Raw genomic sequence first — 24,853 nt, 5'->3', positions numbered from 1 at the left:
GTCTTCTCAATACCCTGGCCAAGTGAAGCTCTCTGAGAATCCCATTATGCTGCTCTGAGCTGTGAGCCCTGCACTTCCTGAGGGCTCCTAGCTTCTTGAAATAGTAGACACTTTGTTTAAAGCTGCATTGTTACAGCTGGTCTCAGAACACCCGTCATTCAGAACAGAACAACAACAAAACACTTTGTTTTTAAGTCCAGAAATTTTGGTCCTTTGAGATGACAAAAGTATTATAGATACATAATCAAATAACTACCCCTTTGTGATTCTCTGACGCTGGTTTTCATAGAGTGGACCCTGGGTCTTTTCTGGGTGTGTCTATAACAAGAAGTAAGACCTTGGTCTATCACTGTCTAATCATTCTAATTCTCTCCCCTTTTCTCACCCTCCTCTCTTACTTTCTGTCTGTGCTCCCTGCTCTACCCCGTCCCTGAAGTTGGGAACCCCTTTGGCTCTTTGCTCTCTGTCTTGCCTGAGTAGTCAGGTCTCACAAAGGTTGGCATTTGTTCTCAGGATGGGCCGGAGATATTAAGAAGCAGTTCTTGCTGCTCTGATGCACTGCTGGCCACCTGCTACCTCAGACATGTAGGAGGTGGACCTGGGAACAAAGCTGACTTGGAGCCAGAACTTAGGGCTAAGACTTACGCCTTTGCACTTTCGTTCCTTCCTGAAGTTGGTACGTTTGAAGCTCTCCAGAAGGATTCTGACAGTTTCCTTCAGGGTGGTCCCTTTGCTCTAATCCCACTTTGAAACCAAAAGCCAAGAGGGCTCAGGACTCAGCCACAAGCATCCTCTGTATGCTTTTTTCTCTGGTGACACTCTTTTATCTGGTAACCAATTCACCTTCCATCACGTTTCAGGTTTTCACTGGGCCTGTCTGTCATAATCATGCGCACTTTACAGGAGTGTCACATAACTGTGCCTGAGATGCAGCAGTGGCTTAGGAGAGGGGCTCACCTTGGACACGTTAGTGTATTCTCTTTGCTTTTCCTTCCCTTTGGAGTCCTAGGCTGTACAGAGAGGTATTTATGAGCATGAAAAGTGGTCATGCATGGCCCATGTTTTTCCCCAGCACCTGGCATGCATTCAATGCCCAATACAATAGACTGTTTATGAATCTCTTCTCCCCCTGTCCTGAGGATGTCTTGTTCATCTGGTTTTCTTTCTTGTACCCCTGGATGTCTGGACATTTCTCCCTGACCAGGATCAAAGAGTCAGTGTGGAGGGAGTCTGACCTCCTGGCTTCAGTCATTGCTAAAGGCCACATCTCACTCCAAGCCACTGACTGATTCTCTGACATGAACTCATATAGCTAACCCCCTCTGTAGACCTTCTCCCAAATAGAGCAACTTTAGGATCCACTGTTTTTTGTCAAGTTGGTCCAAGGGTTTTGCAAATGAGCCTATGAAAGCCTGGTGCTTCTGTCCCCAAGAAAAGGACCCAAGATGTGTGAAGCTACCTACCTGCCCAACAAAATGTTGAGTCAGGAATGTTTTCTGTCTTCTCTTTCAGAATCTTACTGGGACACATCTGGACACACTCCACAAAAGGTAATGCTTTGCTGTAGCGCAAATGTACTGGGTTCCTTTGGATGCTGCTGTGCTATCGTTGGAACAATATTACCGGTGTCTAATAAGTCTATGCAGCGACAGTTCATGGGTTACTAAAGTGTGAGTTCTATAGATTGTTGTCAGTTCAGATTCCGCTCTGCCTAACAGTCGGACCATTGACTCCCTCTCAGTGTGGTAAGGTCTCAGTCAGTCAAGATGAGGAGCCTCCCCTCCTCCTCTACACCTATATTGTCCAGAAGGCATAAAGGAGGTGAACCCTCTTGGGGGTTTGTATCTTATCCTTTTCATTGTCCCAGGATCTTCTGACCGCTCTGTACATGTGAGTTCAACTTGGACTCAGTGCCTCAATCACCAAATACACTCCATGTATCTGTCCCCTACACATGCAAGTCCTCAAAGGGCAGGCAGACAATTGGTCATTAAATATTCAGCCTGCAATCGTCTATGGATGCACACCATCTCCATTTTATCCTTGACAACATTTTGGTCCAGTGCTATTCAACCGAGTTTCCTGAGTGCGGAATCTGGGAGATGGCTCAACACAAGGCAGTTCTGTTCCACTGTTGATCGTGAAAATCACCATGTTGTGCTGTGAGCAAACCTGTGCTGTCACTACAGAGGCCACGGCTGCACAGGTGGTTAATGATTAACAGTCCCCACAGAACCCACATATTCTGGGTTCAGAGAACACAGGGATCCCTAGTGTTGAGCTGCTTTTCCTGCCCACACAAATTCCCAGTTGGCCGTTTCTGTGCCTCTTGCTAATGGATCAAGATCTTTGTTCCCAGCTACTGCTCCAACAGCAACCTTCCTGCCGCTGCCATGCTCCCGACCATTATAGTTATGGATTAATCCTCTGAAACTGCAAGCAAGCTCTAGTGAACTCTTCCATAAGTTGCGTTGCTCATGGTATTTTGTCACAGAAGTAGAAAAGTATCCAAGACACATGCCTTTTAGAAGTTGTCTGTCTGTCGTTTGGAAGCCGCTTTCTCTTTGTGAGCCTTTCATATAGGTTTGCTTGGGGTTCATTCACTTCCCGGAGCTGTGCTTTTCTCATCTTGACTCACGTTTGTACCGTTTCTAACATTGTTTCTTCTGGTGGTATTGCAGCACTGAATCCCTCTTTCTTTGTATCAGAGACAGCAATGGTTAACGAGTTTAGTGACTTCCTGTTTCCAGAGAGTTTAATGATTTTCTAGGTGGTTTTTCTTCCCATGGCTTTTTGAGGCTGTATTGAGATATATTTCTGATCCACGACAAAATGTTCATATTTCAAGTATGCAACCGGGTCGGTTTGACACGTGGCAGGTAGAATATTCGCCACAACTAAGAACATGTTCTCAAGCCCTTGAAAACACTTCCCTCTCCCTCACCCTGACACTCTCCTCCCTGTCTCTAGGCAAACACAGATATGCTTTCGGGAAATGAGAGCTTCTTCGTATTTTCTGGGATTGTGCACAAATGCTGATTGTCAAATCCCCACCTAGACACACATGACATGGTATGGGCCTTTTGAAGCATCTGGCTTCTTTCAATCCTAATAGCGATTACTTTTGAGATTTTCTTATTCTGATGCCTTGGCTAAGGTTCTGTCTGCTTTCTTTGCTGTCTAGTGTTTTCCTGCTTAGTTACACAGCAGTTTGTTTATGTGCTCAGCTTCTGATGGACATTTGGAAGTTTCTAATCTATGGCTACTTTAAATCAAGCTTTTCTGGGTATCTGTCTACAAGGTTTCTGAATGTATGCCTTAACCTGGTCTTGGAAGACACTTATGCATAGAATGATCGAATTTTATTGTAGGTTCAAGTGTTCAAGTTCTTTATAAAATTCCATGGTATTTTCCAACATGGTTTGTAAACTAAGCATTGCTAGCTGGTCTTCTACCCAACTCTTCATTTAGCTCACCTGACTGTCTGTATTCACAATAATCAGAGGAATGCATTTGCTTTTATAACTACCAATTTGATGACTAGCAATCAGAGCTCAGGGCTGCCAGCCTGTAGTTATGTGCGTCTCAACCACTTTGGGTGTCAAAGGATCCTCTCACGGGGATCATCTAAGACCATCAGAAAACACAAAACACGAGATAAGTACATTATGTTCCATAACAGTAGTAAAATTACAGTTAAGAAGTAGTAAAAAATAATTTTATGGTCAGGAGTCACTGCAACATGAGGGACTGTGTTAAAGGGTCAGAGTGTTAGGAAGGATGAGAAGCACTGCCCTGCCTACTGTTTTTGTAATATGGTACAAACTGCACTTACGGATACAAGTCAGTAAGAAGAATAAAGTTAGGAAGTAATGATCTTTGTTCTTGAAATTTGCTGAACTGGAAAACATCTTGTGCTTAGGAGATCATGTCATTTTTTTCAGAATCTCTCACTTGTCTGCGATGATTCATGTCATAAAGTATCCTGAATCAAGGTGTCTATGGTCGCGACAGAGATAGCTTCAGCAGAGATAGCTCATACCAATGATGTCTTTTTCTTTACTACCATCTTTCCTCTGGGCCAACTTGTTTCTGTCATGCAGTGGCAAGTCTGATGAAGTGTGTGATTCCAAATTGGAGAGCCATCCAGGAACCTAGAGCTCTTCCTGGGGTTAGCTACCCCAAATTGGCTATCTTTTTTGGTAAACCTGTAGCATCTTCCAAGGCAAGCTGCCAAAGGCAGCCAAAATGGGATGTGTATGAAAAGGGTAATGGAGGGAAGTGCGGAAGAGGGGAGAGAATGGGCCCCAACTTCAAATACCATTAGCATAGGACTTTGAGTTTTATTCTGAGTGATATAATTTCTAACCATGGTCCTGTCTTTTCCAACTGAGGCACATGTTAGAAGCTCTGATTCAGTTTAGTTGTCCACAGTGGACACTGGATAATCTGAATATAGAAATGAATTTCAACCGGGTGGTGATGGCACACACCTGTAATCCCAGCACTTGGGAGGCAGAGGCAGGTGAACCCCAGTGAGTTCGAGGCCAGCCTGGACTACAAAGTGAGTTCCAGGACAGCCAGGACTGTCACACAAAGAAACCCCATCTCAAAAAAGAAAAGAACAGAATTTCATTCATTTCATAGGAGGAGCAATAGGATAAAGGGAGGATGAGCACTGGAAGCTCTGTTTATTAATTATGAAACTATATACTGTTAACTTTGTGATCAGCTAATGATTATTCAGATTGTGGTGAGTGTGTGTGTGTGTGTGTGTGTGTGTGTGTGTGTGTGTATGTGTGTGTGTGGTATTGGGGATCTTTTAAATCCAGGGCTTCACCTATGCTAGCTTAGTGCTTGTCCTATTTACTATTGTATTGATGTGATAAGACAGTATGACCAAGGTCATAAATAAATAAAGCATTTAATTGAGAGATTTCCTACAGTTATAGAGTGAGTCCATGACCACTGTGGTGGGGAACATGGCACAAGCCGGGCAGGCAGGGTGCTGGGGCAGTAGCTAAGAGTTTACATCTGATCCAGAAGTACACAGCAAAGAGAAGACTGGCCTGGCATGAGCTTTTGAAAACTCAAAGCCGATCCCCACTAACATACCCTTCACCAACAAGGCCACACCTTCTAATCCTTTGTATTGGTTGGGTGGTCTCTCTAGAGGAACAGAGTATACAAATGTGTGTGTGTGTGTGTGTATTTATGTATGTAGAGAGAGAGAGGATTTATTAGAATTACTTACAGGTTGCGGTCCAGCTAGTTCAATAGTGGCTATCTACCAACAGAAGGTTCAAGAATCCAGTAGTTGTTCGGTCCATGAGGCTGGATGCCTTGGCTGTATATGCCAGAATCCCAAAGAAGTCGCTTCTAATGCAGTGTTAGGAATGGACTTGCTGGTGAGAGCAAGAACAAGGAGGCAAAGAGAGGGCAAGCTTCCTTCTTCAATGCCCTTTATGTAGTCTATCCACAGAACGTGTGGCTCAGATTAAAGGTGGATCTTCCAACTCCAAAGATCCATATTAAAAGTGGATCTTCCCACGTCAGTTGATTTAATTTTTTTAAAAAAAAATTCCTCACTGGTGTTCCCAGCCATTTGAGTTTTAGTTAATTCCAAATGTAGTCACGTTGACAACCAAACCATCACACATTCCTAAACAGTTCTACCAAATGGGAATCTATGGGGCCATTCTCACTCAAACCTCCTCAGTACTCTACCACTGAGTTAGGTTTCAGACCAGAAACGTGGATTTCCTTGTGCCCGTGGGACCAAAGAAAACCTCTCAGAGCTTGCAAAAGGACTCATATTCAAGACTACTTGCACTCTTCCCAATCTTCAGAGCTTATGGGTCAGTCCTCTGAGAAAGCTTCGGGCTTTTGCAGCTCTCCGTATTTTTCTAGACTCTGTGCCGTCATCTTCCAGAAAATTTTCATTTGGTTTCTCTTTCACTTTAGCTTCAATTCTTGTCCCTGGCACTAGTGACTAATAATAATTAATGTCTCTGTCTTTAGGTGGGATGGTACTCAACCCTGCATTCCAGTTCTCAGAACATCCGCAAGCATCACAACCAGCTGCAATTTCTTGTGTCAAGGTTTGTGCTCTCAACTGTGGTTCTGTAGCTGTTGTAGGTATTTGCTCTGTTGTCTGCCTGCCACCTTCAGTTTAATACCCTCTTTTTTCTGTGAGCTTTTAATTGGTTTCTGAAGCTCCAAAAGAGTTGGCTGACATTTTGGCTGTTTCTTATCTGCCTTTGGAGCTCCTTTCTTTGCCATTTTCTGCTATGCATCAATGGCTTTTGCTAAAGTTTAAATTGACTTGACTAAAAATCATGGACCTTCATTAGGTTCCCATATATGGGAAAGAAAGTAGATCCAAAATTGGCATTAAGTGTGCACTCAGTTAGTTGTACAGTTATCTACCTTGAGTCTCCATTGTTGATAGTGGAGCATTCAAGCCTGCAAGCTCAATGTATGACTTTCATTCTGTTATCAGAGAACTGGGAAGGAAAACTTTATCATGTTGTATTAGTTTTTATGTGTAATCTTGATGATCCCAAATCCCTTCTGAGGCACAGCAGAAGGGACTGGGACCAAAGAGAGATTTTCAAGACCATAGATGCTGAGTGGGCCACCTGATCTCTGATAGTCCCCCACCTTAACAAGTGTCTAACCCTGCTGCCCTCTCTTTTCCTAAGCTTTGTATTTGGGACACTTCTTCTGGGTATCTACTTCATGATATTGCTGACAGGAAGTTACTCCACTGTATTCTGATTCCTCATGCTGACCTCTTAGCCTCAGAGCTGCCATCTTTGTACCCCAAGATCAGGTGTTAGTGGTGTCCAAACAGTTTCCCCTCTATACATTCCAGCTGTAGATTTGATTGTGGAAATCTGCCAAAAGCGGTTGTGGCTTGTGTTGGTTAGTTTTTGTCAACTTGAAACAAGCTAGAGTCACCTGGGAAAGAAGTGAAATTGAGGATTTACCCCCATCAGACTAATCTGTGGAAATGTCTATAGGTTATTTTCTTCATTAGTGACTGATGTAGAATAGCCCAGACTACTGTGGGTGATGTTGTGCCTGGGCGGGTGGGTCTGGGATGTATAAGAAAGCAAGTGGAGAAAGCCAGGGGAAGCAAGCCAGTAAGAAGGGTTCTTCCACAGTCTTTAATTCCATTCCTACCTCCTAATTCCTATCCTGAGTTGACATCTTGGCTTCCCTTGATGATAGATTATAACCTGTAAACCAAATTAACCCTTTCTTTCCCAAGTTTCTTTTGGTTGTGGTGTTTATCACAACAACAGAAAGTAAACAAGAACTGAAATTGGTACCAGAAGAGCAGAGTTGTTTCTGCAATGGACCTGAATGTGTTGCTTTTGGCATAGACTCTTGTGGGAGGAAGGTGGACAACTTGAGGCTGCGGGATGGAAAAACCATTTGAGGACTCAGACTATTTTGTGGCCGCTTAGGAGATAACTTGAGACAAATTAGATGAAGGAAGCACAGTTTGTCAAATGTAAGATGGAAGTTTGAGAATCCCTCAAAGACCCTATTCATGGTCCATTCATGTGATATATTTGAAGTAAGAACCTGTACTTTCTGGTTCTCAGCTGTGGCTGAAAAATCAGCTGTGATTTACAAGAGTCCAACACCATTGAAAAGAAACCTTTGCTTTACTGCGACACTGTTCACGTGTGATGCTTGTTAGGTGGGACTGAAAAATCTGTTGTGATTAACAAGAGACAATCATCACTGGCGTGAAGTCATCTGAGAGGTGTTTTCCCAGGGTCAGCACACAGAACTGTGGTCCGGGGCATGGGGTGGGGGTAAAGCTGGTTCTTAAACCAGAGGTCAAGCCTGAAAATATAGTACAGTCTCCTCCATGTGGTACTGGTTTTGAAGGGCAAAACAGTCATGATGAACAGCAGCTGAGACTTGGCACTGTAGGAGGTCACTGGTGAAAGTTTAGTTTCAGTTGCAGTGAATACCCAGGGATATGGGAGATTCCCAGACCTTAGGACAGCCACGTAAGACACTCACAGCTGTAGAATGGAGCTGACGGGCATGAGCCTACCAGATAAACTTTGTCTGCAGATGGTAGAACTGGAGTAGTAGAACTACCCAAGCCTTTTAAAGTCCAGAAAACCATGAGTGAGTTCTGAACAACTGTCTCCGCCAGACTGATCTTTGGGCATATCTGTGGGTTCATATACTGAGTTTCTATACTGCTGATTGATATGGGAGGGTCAGCCCACAGCGTGTGGTACCAAAATTGGTTAAGTGATCCCGGATTGTATAACAAAGGTAACTAAGCAAGCTAGGGGAGGCAAGCCCGTACACAACATTCCTCCATGGTTTCTTTTTCAGTTCTTGCCTTTCGGTTTCTGCCTTGAGTTCTTGCCTTGGCTTCACTTGATGATGAACCATAACCTGTAAATCCTCTCCTCCCAAGTTGCTTTTGGTCATGTTGTTTATCACGGCAACAGAATACAAACTAGAAGATGACTGCTTAAGCCCATTATTCGGTTACTCCTGGTGACCTTCCATATGTGCTTTACCTGTATGTCAAACAACAGTGGCACTGGAGTGACACCCTTATTGGTATCCTGAAAAGACGACTAGTGTGTGGCCCCATCGTGAGTTCCTGAATCCATGACCATCCTGTCCAGAAAGCTCTGCAGGAGCCCTGTCCACTCTAACCCCAACACGTCTCCAAAATCCTGATCCTGTCTGTGTTCTTCATCCTCTGAGAACGCATTCCTCTAATTCCAGGCTTCAATTTTCTCACTGTTCACCCATGGCCTCTGTGGTGGTTTCGATGAGAGTGACCCCCATATACTCATGTGTATGGAATACTTGTTTTCTCAGTGGTTAGAACTGCTTGGGAAGGATTAGGAGTATGGCCTTGTTGAAGAGAGCAGTGTCACTGCAGACAGGCTTTGAGGTTTCAGAAACCCATGCCCTTCCCAGTTTGTCTCTTTTCCTTCTTGTGGAGGTTTAAAATGTGAGCTCTCTACTGTTCCTGCTGTCATGCCTTTGTTCTATCGTTGCGGATTTTAACCCTCTGAAAGTGTAAGTTGAATTAGATGCTTATTTTATACATTGCCTTGGTCTGTGGCACGCCGCCTCCGCCAGCAGAAGAGACGATCGCAACAGGATTCTTCTTAGAATGTACTTTTATTGGCAGCGCACAACTTGAGGTTGATGGCGAAGGACCCCGGACCCTGGCGCGCATGGCTTATAAGCCGTGCAGAACAAAGCCTGAGACGTGTCCAAGTCTGAATGGCTCTGGCCGCTCCTGATTTTACGAGTCAGCTCACGATTGGCGGCTGGATAGCGCCATTCGGGAAAGCAGGCCAAGCGCCTTGGGGCAGGGCCGAAGCTGCTTGAGAGGCAGGAAATGAAGGCGCCCTACATTGGTCATGGTGTTTTGTTGCGGGAATAGTAAATTAACAGTCTCCTTCCCCATTGTGTTCCCCTACCCAGTACCCCCTTTCTCCCATTTGCTCATATGTCTTGTATATTTCACACTTCTTCAAATTCTCAAATAATTCCCAAAACCTGGCGGAGGAGTAAGTGCAGCACAAATCCTGCCTGTCACTAATGATGCTAGCAAGGCCTAGACTCTAGACTCTAGAGCAACCTCTTTGGAGAACCCATTTTCTTCTCTTGTATACAAAGATTACCAGATAGCCAATTTGTGAGGCAACCAAGGAGTAGGCCATATGTATGGCTCCTATCCCTTAGTCAGATTGTGAAGTTTATAGATCGGCCTCAGGTTCCTAGTTAATCATAGTGGTAAGTTTCACGCTACCATTTCTTCTGGAGAGGAATCTAAGAGTGCCTGGTCAGTCCTGAACATTCAGAGGGCCCCTATCCTCATAGCTCCTTGAATATCACCTTATTTCATAAGATTAGAAAAAGTCTTGAGAGATCAGATGGATGATGCCTCTGCAAAATATGATGTTTAGTTGAATTTCTGTTTAGTAGGACATTTGCAGACAGAGCATTTCAGAGTGTCTGCTCTATGGCTGAGGGCAATTCCTCACAGGAATGGTTTCACATCAATGTTCATCCTACCCTCCCTTTCTCCCATAGTGTTCTGAACTAGTATCAGATGAATCAACAAATGGAAAGTGATATTGTTGCCAGGAGGGCCCCAGATACAGTGCCACAAAAAATATGGATCCTGTGGTTCTCCAGTTGTCCACTAAATAGTGATGTAGGCACTCAGGTTGAGAATGCAGATGTGAACAAGAACACTGCTAACAGCAGTGCATAACATGGAGCCTGTGATCAGTTGAAATACTGCATGCAGTACCTGTGCCTGGAACCAGACTCCTTTCCAGTTCTTAGTCCTGTTTATTTTCCTCTGTAACCCCCCAGATTCCTCCCCAGGATTTTCCTGGGGTCTCAGAGCCCATTATCATATAATGATATTATACTCTGAATGTCCCATCTTGGCAATGCCATATGTACTTGCACAGCCCTATGATTCTGGAATACAATGGAAGGCTCCCAATCTGTCTATTCCCTTTGTTCCCGTGAGATTTACCAAGGCAGCTTACCTAGCCTGAACCCTTCATGTCCTGACCCTCTCCTCTGCACACACAGACCACAGTATATGTGCTGGGGCTTCTGGAGCTTATCTTGCAATGAGGGTGGGGCTGATGTCCCTCTACGACTTCTGAACAAATGGTTTCTCTTTTCAATGGGAAAGTGAGTCATAATTTTTTAATCAAATAACTCTTTGCGATAGCTGATTTATTTTTAAATGTCTGCCGATGTTTTCATTGCACCTAGACTCTTAAAAACCCCTTGAAGTGTGCTCATGACGCCTTAGCAGGCAGGAAATTACATCTTTTGGGGCCAGAGACCTATCCTCAGAGCTCTGTACTGGAGAGATCACCATGGCAACCATGTCCAGCCTTTGGGCAGTGTGGCAGATGGGGAAGAGGATGACTCAGACACTGCAGAACAACACTTAGCATGGTTAAGACCAGGAATATGGCTTTATGCAATGTGTCAGGAAGGCCCCTGGTGAGGAAAAGCCTAGTAAAACAGTCTCAGAGTCATGGATCTGGGTCCCAGGATGCAGAAAATGAGGCAGTGGGGGTCCACACTATATATATGTTAGGAGTCCGTGTCTGGGCTCGTAGTATGTGTCTGTATGGAGAGTGAAGATTTCCTGTAGACATTCTCCCACCTCTCTTGGGTCATGGTTCATATGGGGAAGTCAGGACCAGTGCCTGGCCAGAATGGTGGTTTTGATGGCTGGGGTATGCATTATTAGATTACAAGAATACTCAATATTTTCATCAGAGATATTCAAACTGCTAGCCTGGAAATCTGTGAGGTTGTCACTGCCGTGCTTAAGCCTAATACTTGGAATTGTCAGCTGACTTCCCTCTGTACTCAGAAACTGGGTTTCCCAGAACAGCAATAATCTTTGTTTTCTCCATTTTCATAGAAATTTCACCTTACAAAATGTCTGATTATGGACCTCAACCAGCAGAAGTCCTCTACTTCCAAACCTTAACACATGATTCAACTAGTTTCTAATAAAAGGTGAACAAATGAGACAGCTGACTTAGACTGTTGAAAGGAAGAGGGAATGTTTCTTCATTAATTTTTAAATTTTTGTTTAGTGCTGGGAACCAAACCCAGAAGCCATCCACAAGCTAGGTAAGTACTCTATGGTTACTAAACCATATACCCAGCCATCTTTTTAATTTTCTTTGGGCAGAGCCTCACTGACCAGGCTGGCCTTAAACTCAGTTTATAGCAGAGACAGGCTTTGAACTTGTGGCCCTCCTGCTTCAACCTCCAAGATAGTTGGAATTGCAGTCCTGTATAACCAAGATCTCTTTATATTTTGAACAAAAGCAAAAACAAAGATTCTCTGATTAATTAAACTTTATCTAGGCTCCCGAACCTCTCTTAAACTCACCTATGATTTTTAGAAGATCCAGGGTTTACAAAGAACTCTTGCTCAGTTAGTTTATCAACCCTTCTCTACTCTGCAGTGTCTAATGTTCCTCAATTTCAGATGAGGTTCTTCTTCCTCTACATAACTTCAATGATATCTGAGAATCCTGATCAGTTTTCAGTAAGAATCCTCTTAGATAGGTTTAGCCATATCGCCTTTATTACCCATGTTTCTTCTTAATCATTTTCCATCTATTGACATGTATCAATATGCTTCTCAGGTATGAATTCCATTTTGCCAAAGCTATGTTTGGGATTGAACCCAATGTCCCTTTCAAATGTCCTTTCCCAACTTTAATAATCTCTTGCAAAGCAAAGATTATTAAAACATCTGGCTATGTTTTAATAAACAAAGTTGAATAATTACTTTTCTAAAACTACCCCAAGGAGCACCAAATACTGTTAGCAACATTTGTGGCTGGACAGGTGGCTCAGTAGTTAAGAGCACTGGCTCCTCTTCCAGAGGATGTTGATTCTATTCCCAACACCCAAACAGTAGCTCACAATCATCTATAATTCTAGTTCCAGGTGATTTGACTATCTCTTTGGGTCCCTGTAGGCACCAGGTATGCACGTTATGCAAAGATATAGTGTAGACAAAGGACCCGTACACACAAAATAAAATAATATGAAAACTTTAAAACAAATAGATAAAATTTCAACTAAAGAAAAGCCAGGAACTGGAGGAAACAAGGAAGGATTCTCCTAAGCAACTTTCAGGGGAAGCATGGCCTTATTGATGTCTTAATTTTGGAATTCTAGTGTTCAGACCTATTAGATAATCAATATTTGTCTTGAACTGTATGATTTATGGCATTCGTGACAGCAACCCTAGGAAATAAATACATAGCCAGTCTCTTTAGTAAAGGTATCATTTATTTCTTCCCCTTTATCACTTTGCTTATCACATCAAGAGGACTGGGAGATTATTCTAAATTTGAAGATACAGACTTTAATCAAGGAATAAGACTAAGGGAATCGAAAATGGCTTTGGGGAAGAAGATTCGAAAAATCACAGTGGTGTCTGACCTCAAACCAAGACAGAGATAGGTGTACAGCTAGTAGGTGTGAAGCTAGTAAATGTGTAGCTAGGAAGGAAACTGACTTTATTTTGAACAACTATCCTCCCTACCCCCCTCTCCTTTTTTCTGAGTCTGCTTCCCATATTATCATGCTCTGAGATCATTTCAGGCTAACAGTCTTGTGTCATCTGAGAAGTGATCCATGTCCAAGATTCAGGAATGAACTCTTAATCTACAGGAAGAAAACAATGACACCCCCCCCCAATATTGAGGCCATTTGTCCTTTTCTTTGCACATTTCTGTTCAACTTTTTCCTGTAAGGAAAACGTCAACACATTTTCATCCTGTTCTACTGGTGTATGATTAAAGCCTATGCCAGGAGCACAAGAAAAGGACTGTAGTAGTAGGGGTTGAATTCTTCTCTGTAGGACTATAGCCATAATGTCTCTGCCCTCCTGAGCTGGGCTGAGTCCTGACAGAGAATTATGGATTTTAGTAACGAGCAAGCTGTAATGCTAGTTCTTTTTATGTTCTTTCTTAAAGAGGACTGTTTTTTGTTTTGTTCTTAGATTGTGTTTCTTTGTATCATGATTACAAAAGCCCAGTGACAGATATTGGGGTTCAGCCTGAAGATCAGAAAAGCAAAGCAGCCAGCCATTGGCTCTTACCTCTACCTCAATCTGAAATGGCAATCCTGCCTCCAGGAATCCTCAGAATGAGACTGACTGAGAGCTGTCCCCTTCCATTTTATAATCTGCTCAAGTGCTGGGATTAAAGGTGTGCACCACTACTGTCCAGTTTCCATGGCAATAGTGGCTATTGGGATTAAAGGTGTGTATCACCACTGCCTGGTCTGTAAAGGCTGACCAGTGGGGCTGTTTTACTATCTGATCTTCAATACTCCAGGCAGGACTTGACCATAATCCTAAATTTTCTTTGGGTCCTCATAAGATTATCAGTACCCACCAATCAGCAGGAAGTAACCTAGAAAACTATACCCACATTCCCTAGAAATGGATTATGCATATTTGGTTTTTTTAGATTATTGGTTACAAGTTGTTATGGATAATGCTCAGGAAAAAAAAGCTAAACAAAGAAAATTAGATTCAAAATAGGTTCAATTAGTTCTTGTTTTGAAAAGAAAAGAGGGGAATATAGATATGATTGGATAAAAGGGTAGATTATTGAATCTACTCTGGAAATAAAAAGGGATGATATAGATGTGATAAGATTAAAAAGGTAGATTATTGAATCTACTTTTAAAAAGCTACTACTAGTTTTGAATGTTTTACATTGGATTGGACTTTTGTATCTTGTATACAAATTTGAGATTAATTTTGTAAAAACTTACTGTACATACAGTTCTAATCTTGTTCAAGGTATTATACCTATATAGCTCATTTAACAATGTAATGCAAATTTTCTTGAAAGTTATTATTATCAATTGTTTAGGAAAATAAGGAAATGCAGGTTAGTAATTAGTTACCTATTATAACTGAACTTGTAGTCACATTAAGTATGTTTTCAAGGTCAAAAAAGATATATTTTAGATAGACAGGTCATCTTCAAACACTTGAGATTTACAGAATATAGCATTTAAGATGTTTTAATAACATAGGCTCTTTTTTATGACAATGAGGCATGTCTGCTCCTGGCAGCACCAATCTACTTCAGAGAAGATAATGGACATGAAGAAACTTCACATGGAGTTTACTTTCTTTCTGATAAGAAAATGCCCTTGCCTCAACTGCTGACAATATGCTGTACAAATTGGACAAGCGGGACAAAAAAGATAGATGGTGATGCCAAACATTGTCAAGACAAGGAGTAACAGCATTTCAGAGTATCCTGCTTCACAGAAAAGTCTATCTGATATGCTTGGCCTATAGACTGATGATAGATACCCCAGCATTGCAGAGAAACTTTGGGTGACTGTCCAGGAAGCCAGCTGTTTCTGTCATCTCTTACATTTTTTGGAAGTCAGTTGCTCACAATTCCTGCTTACTCAGTTAATATTATATCCTTCTTGGATCTCTGAGGGAGTTGAAGGCTAGATAGTTATAGTTTTCCTTGTTTACCTGATGTAGAAAACAAGTTATGATAGAAAGTAACTTTGAACTTACCAAGATAGGATAGATATGGAGTATTTTCACTGAATTTGTCAGATACAAATGGACTAGAAATTGTTGATGTATTTATTGCCTGTATATATTGTATATAGTCATTGCATTTATTGTATATAGTTTTCTTATATTAGTTAAAACCTTTTTTATTTTTGACAAAAGGGGAAATGTAGTAATATTTCATTTGTATTTTAGTAAATAAAGCTTGCCTAAAGATCTGAGGGTAAAACAGCCCCATTGTATGCCATGGATGGGTTCCCATTTTCTAATGTCTTCCTTAATGCCTTTTTTTAAGAAATTTGAAGTTCTCATTGTAGAAGTCATCAATTTCTTGAGCAAGAGCAGGATTAATGATCAATAATTTCACAAAGTGACAGGATACAAAACTAATTTTATAAAATCAGTAGTCTTTCTATATACCAAGAAGAAAAATGCAGAGAAAGAGATCATGGGCATACTCCCATTCACAATAGGCTCAGAGAAAATAAAATATTTTGGAATGAACCTAAACAAGTAGGCATGACTTTGTTGGAGGCTCTATGTCTCTGCTTCTAGTACTCTTTAGGCTTGGTTTGGTGGACATGAAATTTTTGAGGCTGTTTATACCACAAACAGTTTTTCTTTCTCCTTAAACGATGGTGGATGGTTCTACTGGGTACCACAATCTAGGTTGCCATCCTCTGTCTGTGTCATGAGGTTCAACTGGGTAGTTCTCATTAGAGACCATTTCTACAGGACTAAAAGATTTGGAGGAGACATGTTGTTTTGACCTTTCATATTTTATGGTTTTGTGATGTGTCCTAAGAATGTGGGCTTTATTTTTATTGGTTGTGTGACTGTTCTGGACACAGGTTGCTTGACTATGCACAGAATGTGTGTCTGGTTCCAAGTCTGGAGGTTGGAAAGTCATGGGCAAGGTTCCTCAGATTGGGCTAAATCACTGGGCATGGGGCTCAAGTTCTGTCTGAGGGTTAGGGTAAGTGTAGGAGGCTTATGGATAAGATGGAGTTACGAGACTGGGCTGGGGCAGGTTTGCTGGCCTGGCTGGGAAAATATAAGGGGTCAGGAGACCACCTCTAATGCTTCTAAGAGTTGTATAATGGAAGTGTAAAGGACATTCTTCTATGTGATGCTTCACTCACACTACCTGAAAATATCAGCCCCCTTTCCATATGTCCCCTCTGGTACATAATATGTGACTTATTAACAAGTCTTGCATACACATTGCTGATAGCATATGGCTACTTTTTCTGTGTGTTTCTAGTTCCATTCTTGATAGATAATGTGCAAAATTTCTGATAATTCATCTATGGGCTCTGTTTTGCCACTAAAGGAAGTGATTGATTCAAGGTAGAAACTGTGAAGCTGTTTACACTTACAGCTCTCTTATCCCATCTTCCTACCTCTTCCTTTAACTATGTCCATGTCCTGTGCAACAGGCAATGGTTTCTGGTGTTTATAATACTTCTGGGATCCTGGCTGGTCCCTAGATTCCTTACTTTGTGGCTACTGTGAAGTGATTGGCCCATCTTAATACTTTGTGCAGTTTTCTGGTACCATGACCCACAAGTGAACCCTGGATGTTCCTACTGGATAAAAAAAAAAGTTGCCATGGTTTCTCTCTCCCAGTTACTAGTTTCTGAATAGCTTCTAGACCAGAATGACCCAGTTCTTTCTGAAGTCCTCCCTAATTGGTAACTTTGGGCCTCTTTCCATTCTCCAGGTATGAACATTGTCTTGATATTCTATCAGTGTCCAGAGTATTACACAGAAAACTTGATTTTTCCTTTCACAGGGAATCTTGTTTTCCCAATTTTTATTCAAAATGTTACTTAAAGATTAAAACTGAGCAACTGCTCTTTGACATCTTTCTCCAGAACATTGGATGTGACTCTCAAGAACCCAAATAGTTGAAAGTAAAGGCTGAGTGGGACAATAGTTGTGATTAGTGCTTTGGATGTGCCTTCTCTGTTGTAGGCACTGCAAGCCTTCCCTGCAAAGACATAATAGCCAGTGGCTATTCAGATCTACATCTATCTAGTTTTGTGCCATGCATCATCTCTCTGGTAGTAGCCCAATGTTAGGGGGCTTGAAGTATGCATGTGTATATATATATGCCTTGGAAGGTATATTTGGTAAAATTTCTTGGTTCCACCAAGATTTACTTTTGGTGATGGGGATTTCCTGTGTTTCTGATGGATACTGATCACATCTTCTATTTATGTGTACAAGTAGAATTTAAGGTGGAAATATCCAGTCTCTGCAGCTGCAGAAAGACTCAAGTCCGGATGCTTTTAGGATTTATTTCCTTGGCACATATGACCATCTGTATACTAATTTCAGCCTCTGTGAACAAACAGCTTTAAACTAGGGTATCAGTAAGCTTCTTGATGGACTCAGTAAGAGTCCTGTGCTGAAGGTAGAGTAGCACAAGACAGTAAGAGAATATTCTGGACAATTATGTTTTTTCATGTTCAAGAGGAAAGTCAAATACAAGCCAAGGTTCCACTCTCTAGAATTCTTAGTGATCTCAGTGTCTAGGGGTGAGAGATGCACTGATAGAAAGGAGTGCTATATGTGAGGGAGGAATTTCTGATCTACCACTCCCAGCTACTGCTGAAAAATTCACTTCTGAGCTTTGCATTCTCCTCACTTTGACACTGACAATACTGGCTGTCTTAGTCACTGTTCTATTGCTGTGAAGAGACACCACAAGCAAGGCAATTCTTATAAAAGAATTTAATTGTGAGCTTGCTTATAGTATTGGAGGGTTAGTCAATATCATTATGGTGGGGACATGGCAGGGGTCATAGTGGGAACATGGTGACATTCATGATTCTGGAGTCACACCTCCTAATCCTTATAAATCCTTTCAAAGAGTTCCACTCCATAGTGACTAAGCATTAAAATATATGAGCATATGGGGGTCATTATTATTCAAATCACCACTCTCTGGCTTCTTATAAAAGAAAGAATTTAATTCTGGGTTTGCTACAGCTTTGGAGGTTTAGCCCATCATGGCATGGACATAGAAGGAGCGTGACAACACTCATGGTTCCTGAACAGTAGCTGAGAGCTACATCCTGTTCCATAAGCAGAGGTAGAGAGAGACTCTGGGCCTGGTGTAGTTTTTTGAAACCCCCCACTGACACACTTCTCCAACAAGGCTACACCTCCTAATCCTTCTAAAAATCCTTTCAAATAGGATTATCCTTTCAAATCCTTTCAAAAAATTCCCTGATGACTAAGCATTCAAATATATGAACCTAAGGGGACCATTCTTATCCAAATCACACTGACATTGGTATTCTTGAAACTCATGATCCTAAATGGGGCTAATGAGTAGAAAAGACGTTCCCTCTTAAAGACACTTCCCTAGGGCCTTAATGTTGGCTTTTCCTTTTCTATTTCTGTTTCTAAGGCATAATCGTTGGTCACACCCTTTAGAAGTGTGCAGTTGCAGGTCACTACCCTGACCTGCTGTGTTCATATTTTATGACATTACTTGAACTCATGAACTGTGGAGGTTAAAATTTCTTCTGAGTCTGAAGATAAATGTGACTGACTACCAGTAAAGCCATCAGAACAGACTTGATTCAGTAAGAACTGACAATAGAGGAAAGAGATGAACTCCGTTCTGATTTGTGTAGAGGTGATTTGCATATTGTAAGCAGAATATAAGGAAGGGAAAAGTATGAGGACTCATGACAGTCAGTGGAGTTAAAAATAACATATGATTAGGTTATCTGTTTCTGTGGCAGCCAAATAAGTGTGCATTCAATCTTCCTGCAGAATGAGAGACAGACCTTTTCCTCGTTTCTTTTTCTTTCTTTTTTTAAAGATTTATTTATTATTTTGTGTACTGTGTTCTGCCTGTGTGTATGATTGCATGCCAGAAGAGGGCACCAGGGTACCAGATCTCATTAAGATGGCTGTGAGCCACCATATAGTTCCTAGAAATTGAACTCAAGACCTCTGGAAGAGAAGTTAGTACTCCTAACCTCTGAGCCGTCACTCCAGCAGCCAGTGCTGTTAATCTATGAACCATCACTCCAGTACACCTTCTCTTCCTCCCTTCCTTTTTTTTTAAAAAAAAAAAAACAAAAACAAAAAAAAACAGAATCACGTTATATAACCCTGAATGTCCCGGAACTCACATTGTAGACCAGGCTGAACTCAAATTCACAGAGATCAGTCTGCCTCTGCCTCTGAGTGCTGGAGTTAAAGGCATGCACCAATTGCCTAGCAGACTTTACTCTTTTTGATGATCATATATCAGAAAAAAAAATGTTCTCGGGTTCACAGAGAAGTCCTTCTGAGCTACCAACTATACATATTTTCTATTTCAATTGTTTTTCAGTATATGCTTCAAGATGGAGGGTGCCACAGGCCTATCTTAGGTGATACCATGATAAGTCTTTTGACAGTGCTGAAATTTTCTTAGACATTTTTCTCATGATTATATGTGGAAATTAAAAAATTTATTATATATTTATAGTACAAAATAATGGGTTTTGTTATGGCATCTCATACATGTATATCATGTAACTTGGTCAGATTCATGCCCCATCACCCCCTTATTGTTCTCCTTCCAATTGGGCCTTTTCCTCTTCCCCAAATAATCTTTCTTGTGCATTTATGCCTTCTGTTTTTTTCTGGATGACTCTTTTTTCTTTTATTGAAAATAGTTTTTTTTGTACAATATGTTCTGATTACATGGAGGGAGGGGGGCTGTGGGAGGGAATTCAGGAAAAAATAGATAAAATAAGTGGCATTTGAGGGGTAGTATGAAAAACTAATACAGTAAAAACTTTCTAGAATATATACATATATGAAGGCGATCTAAGTAAAATCAACAAATAATGGAGGAGACAGTGTCCTAACAAACTATCTCTTGTCACCAAACAAATCATCCAGTATCAAAAGTAGGTTACATCTAATTGAGTTGTTGGCCAAAGGACACCATGGAAATTCTCAAACAACTCAGGATGTTGCCAAGACAAACTGACAGCAAGGCCCCATTGCTGAAGACAACACCTGTACAACTCTTTAAACATGGAGAAGTCCAGTTGGTGTCTATATAGAACCTTCATCCCTATGTTCTGGCATCTTTGGTACAGAAAGGTACTCTGAATGCTACCAAAAGGAGAAACATAAACACCAACCCAGCCACAAACTCTTTAATCTACAATGCTGTGTTGTCTGCAAGATAGGCTCAGGCAATGGTGGCACCAAGGTTGTGGGAGTAATCAACCACTATCGGATTGACCTAAGGCCTGTTTCACAAAATGGAATTTATACCAGACACTTCTTGGATGACCAAGGACCTGAGACTAGATAGCCCAGGGACCCAGGGTTAAACAAAATAATACTAGTCTAAAAGAAGAAAAATGTAATGATAAAAATTACTCCTAATGATAGTCTGTTGTATTCATAGATCAATGCTTTGTTCAGCTATTATCAGAGAAGCTTCCTCCTGCAGTACATGAGAATACATACAGAGACCCACAAACAGGCATTATGCAGAGAATGAGAGACCTTGGAACACTCAATCTTATTCAGGATGTCTCTTCATCAAATGCCTCCATTCAGGGCTCAAGGAACCCGGTAGAAGAGGAGGCAGAGAAAATGTAAGAGCCAGAGGGGCTGGAGGACACCAAGAAAGTAAGGCCTTCTAAATCTACATGATCAAAGCTCATATGACATATGACCTCACAGAGACTGAGACAGCATGCACAGGGCTGCATAGGTCTATATTAGGTCCTTTGTGCATATATTATGGCTTCTAGTTGTTGACTGAGTTTTCTGTCCCACCTGGTCTGTGCAGTCATTAAGTCCCAAAGAAATCACACAGAGTTCTACATTAGTTATAAACTGATTGACCCATTAGCTCAGGCTTCTTATTAACTCTTATAAATTATATTAGCCCATTATATTGTCTATGTTAGTCATATGGCTTGGTACTTTACTCAGCCGGACAGTCATATCTTGCTTCTCCTGTAGCTGGGGCAGGACTGCACACTAGGACTTCCTTTTCCCAATAATTATCCTGTTCTCATTGACCCACCTCTACTTCTTGTCTGGTTTTCCCACCTATACTTTTTGCCTGGCTACTGGCCAGTCAGCATTTATTTAAAATATAATTGACAGAATACAGACCATTGTCCCACACCATCTAGTTTAATGTTTTTATTTGATTTCTGAGTGTGTGAATGAGTGGGTCTTTGATTCTTGTGCCTTCTCTTAGGCTCTTTTCCTCCTGTTTGTTTGTCTTGCCCAACTTTAATGTGATAGTTTTTGGTTTATGTTATTATATTTTATTTTGTTACACTTTTTGAAAAATGAATAAATGAATGAAAACCTAGCCACTAGGGTAAAGGTTAACAGCTGAACTGTTATTTATACCCAATGGGAGAAAGAAAATCAATTTTCAACAATGAAGTGACACTGGGTATATCAACTATTCCAGGACAGGCCTAATGTTCAGGAGGAGTAGTTGACCAACATGTAACTGACTCCTTGGGTTTTGCTGTTGTTGTTGTTGTTGTTGTTGTTGTTGTTGTTGTTGTTTGTTGTACATGTATGTGTGTGCTTTTACTTGGGTAGAGTTAGTTTTTTATCTTTTGGGGGCATGGATTTGTTTGGTTTTCTTGGTTTGGGTGTATTTTATTGTTGAATTGGATTTTTGGGTTTTTTTTGAGAAAGAACTTAAAGTTGGGTGGGTAAGGAGGAGGAGAGGATCTGGAAGGACTTGAGGGAAGGGAAGAATATGATCAGAATATATTTAAAGTTAAAATTGTTTTAAATAATAAAATATAATAATAATAGCAATGAAAAAGTATAAACTAAAATACAGAATTTTTTGTCACATAATAATATTCTGATTATGGTTTCTTCTCCCTTTTTTCCTTCCAATTCCTCCCTATCTCACCTCCCATCCCAATCTACTCCTTTCTGTATCAGAGAGCAAACAGGCATTTAAGGGGTAATAAGAAAACAAAATGTAAGCTAAATAATAAACATACAAACTGGAATAAGGAAAAACAAACAGAAGAAAACAGGCAAAGAGAAACATATAAATGCAGAGACACACTCGGGAATCCCATAAAAACACAAAACCAGAAGCAATAATATATATGCAAAACCTTTAGGGTTAAATAAATAAGTAAAAATAAAAGTAAAAATAAAACAAAAGAACAAAAGCCCTGGCATAACATTGTGAGACAAGGAACTTGCAAAGATGCTATGGAGTTTGTTTTCTGTTGGCCATTTACTGCTGGGCATGCAGCCTACCCTTAAGAGTAGTTTATTTTTGCAGTGAGACTCCCTTGGAAAAGTTAAATTTTCATTTTCAAGTGGATATCAGTTGGAGGTAGCTTCTGGGTTAAGAATGAGGGTATGTGTTCACCTTTCAGCTCGAGGACTCCATCTGGTACAGACCCACACAGGTCCTGTGCATGCTGTGTCAGTCTCTGTGAGTTCATATGTACATCAATCATGTTGATTTAGAGGGCCCTGTTTTCTTGGTGTCTTCCATCCTCTCTGGCTCTTACATTCTTTCTGTTTCCTCTTCTTGAGGGGTTCCTTGAGCTTTGAGGGGAGGTTTTTGATGGAGACATGCCATTTAAGAGTGAGTTTTCCAAGGTCTCTCACTCTGAGTAATGCCTGGCCGTAGGTCTCTCTCAGTAGGTATTCTCTTCTGCTGCAGGAGGGAGCTTCTCTGATAGTGGCTGACCAAGGCACAGATTGATCTAAGTATAACAGAATGTCATTAGGAGTCATTTTATTGCTATGTTCTTTTAGTAGAACAGTAGTATTTGGGTTTGCCCTAAGTTTCTGAGTTATCTAGTCTCAGGTTCTTGGCCACCTACACAGCATTGGGTATGGGATCCATCTCATGGAGTGGGTCTTAAGTCAAATCAGATATAAGTTGGTTTCTCTCACAATTATGTTACACTCTCTAAAAAGTCAGTTTCTAATAATTTTTTTTACCATGGATTATAAGATAAAGACTACTAAAAGTGACTAATGTTTAATATTTTCCTTAGTGTAGAATAACCTGTGAAAACCTCTATTCTGTCTAATTGCACTTGTAAGTGATTGAATAATTTATCTCATTCTGCAGATAAAATGATTTCTCATGTAACTGTTTTAGATAACTTATAGCTTTAAATTTTTTACTTTTAATAGCAAGTTGTTAAGATATTTTTAAATCAGTTTTCAGTATCAAATTCTTAAATGAGAAGGAACAAGAGGTAAACACCATAAAATTTAGCTTCCTCAATTCTCAGAAAGACCAACATCTCTCTTAAAATGCAAGAGCATGCTCATTTTCTTATAACACAACTAGCTAGCTTTTGTTTCATTCCCTCTACAATCTCCTATAAAGTATTAATATCCACTGCCTCTCCCCAAATAACTCAAGATGAGGAGGCAGCAACTTGTAACCTTTTGAGTTCTCAGTAACAGGAAATTTCTTACCCAAAATATCGGGAGACCTTTAATACAGTGTCAAGACAATGTCCAGAATCAGATCCGATGATAAGAGGTGCCTCTGTACTTTTGATACTACTAAATGTCTTAGGTCTTCACCCCATATTTTCTTACACATAGACTGTTCAAAAGTATCTTTTCCAAGGTCTTTCCTCTAAGTTGGAACAGAATGGGTTGGAACAGATCTTATGTTCTGTATTATTATAGTAATTCCTAGTACTGTAACTGTTTCTTTCAAGTTAAGCAAATGAGCAGGTACCCCTTCCCTAGAAATCTCTTGTAAAGAGACTCCTCTGTAGTCAAAACCATGTAACTTGTTTTCCAGACCATTCAAATTACCAAATGTATCTAACAAATATTTGGTCGGTATTTTCTTCTTCTGTCTAGAGCTTATGGCCACTATGACCAGATACCAGGGACTAAACAAGAATAGTCTTAATTCGGTGTATAATCAGGGAACAGCTTTTTTTTTATGGGATGTGACCATCAAAGTCTAGTTCTTATGAGAAAAATTTCATTCCTTCTCATTAAAGACATCATATGGGGCATGCTCTTTGTGCACTTCTTTGACTTCCCGGATTTTCTCTTTGGCCACTACTTTACCTTTTAAGTATTTATGAAGAAAAATAAAATTGTGTTTTCTCATATTTCACCTTCTTCATATTGTCATTTTCTGTTTCTTTTCATGTTTTTCTTGTGTTGGGGGGTATTGTTTGTAGAGAGTAACCTTATATGAGTCAGTCAGTGACCATCAGGATGTTGAACTCTGCTTCTGTCACAGCATTTGGCTCTGGCTGGAGCAGAGGCTCCATACTGTTTGCAGCTGCAAGGGAGAAGAAAAATGGGCTTTGCTGCGCTGAGTTGCTTAAGTCACCATCCTTCTACCAGGTTTTGGGACAAAGTCCCCCACAAAAGTTGATCTTCCTACTTCAGCCTCCTGGATGCTGTGCCTCTTCTTCTTTGTTTTCTTTTTTGTTTTGTTTGGTTTGGTTTGGTTTTGGAGACAGGGTTTCCCTGTGTAGCTCTGGCTGTCCTGGAACTCAGTAGACCAGGCTGGCCTCGAACTCATAGAGATCTGCCTGCCTCTGCCTCCCGAGTGCTAGGATTAAAGGCGTGTACCACCACTGCCCGGCAAGTGCTGTACTTCTTTTTGGTTATCTAATTGCATTTCTTTTTTATTTTTAAAATTGCATTTATTTATATATATATATCCATGTATTT

The 24,853-nt window shown here is 40.8% G+C and overlaps 1 long non-coding RNA gene and 1 pseudogene across 1 annotated transcript in view; one reads left to right on the top strand and one right to left on the bottom strand.

The window, feature by feature from the left end:
* Positions 1-836: 836 nt before the first annotated feature.
* LOC146889148 (uncharacterized) overlaps positions 837-24,853 on the top strand; it is a 122,392-nt gene continuing 98,375 nt past the window's right edge. The window contains exons 1-3 of the long non-coding RNA XR_015736896.1: positions 837-966; positions 1,513-1,550; positions 6,022-6,101. This is a non-coding gene — a long non-coding RNA (uncharacterized LOC146889148). The remainder of the gene's footprint in view (positions 967-1,512; positions 1,551-6,021; positions 6,102-24,853) is intronic.
* On the bottom strand, positions 23,467-24,444 carry LOC125389227 (nicotinamide phosphoribosyltransferase pseudogene; annotated as a pseudogene).

The sequence above is a fragment of the Myodes glareolus genome, chromosome X (genome assembly GCF_982192425.1).
Source record: "Myodes glareolus chromosome X, mMyoGla1.1, whole genome shotgun sequence".
NCBI lineage: Eukaryota > Metazoa > Chordata > Mammalia > Rodentia > Cricetidae > Myodes > Myodes glareolus.
The sequence above is the reverse complement of the archived record's forward strand: the minus strand, read 5'-3'. Positions and strand labels throughout refer to the sequence as shown.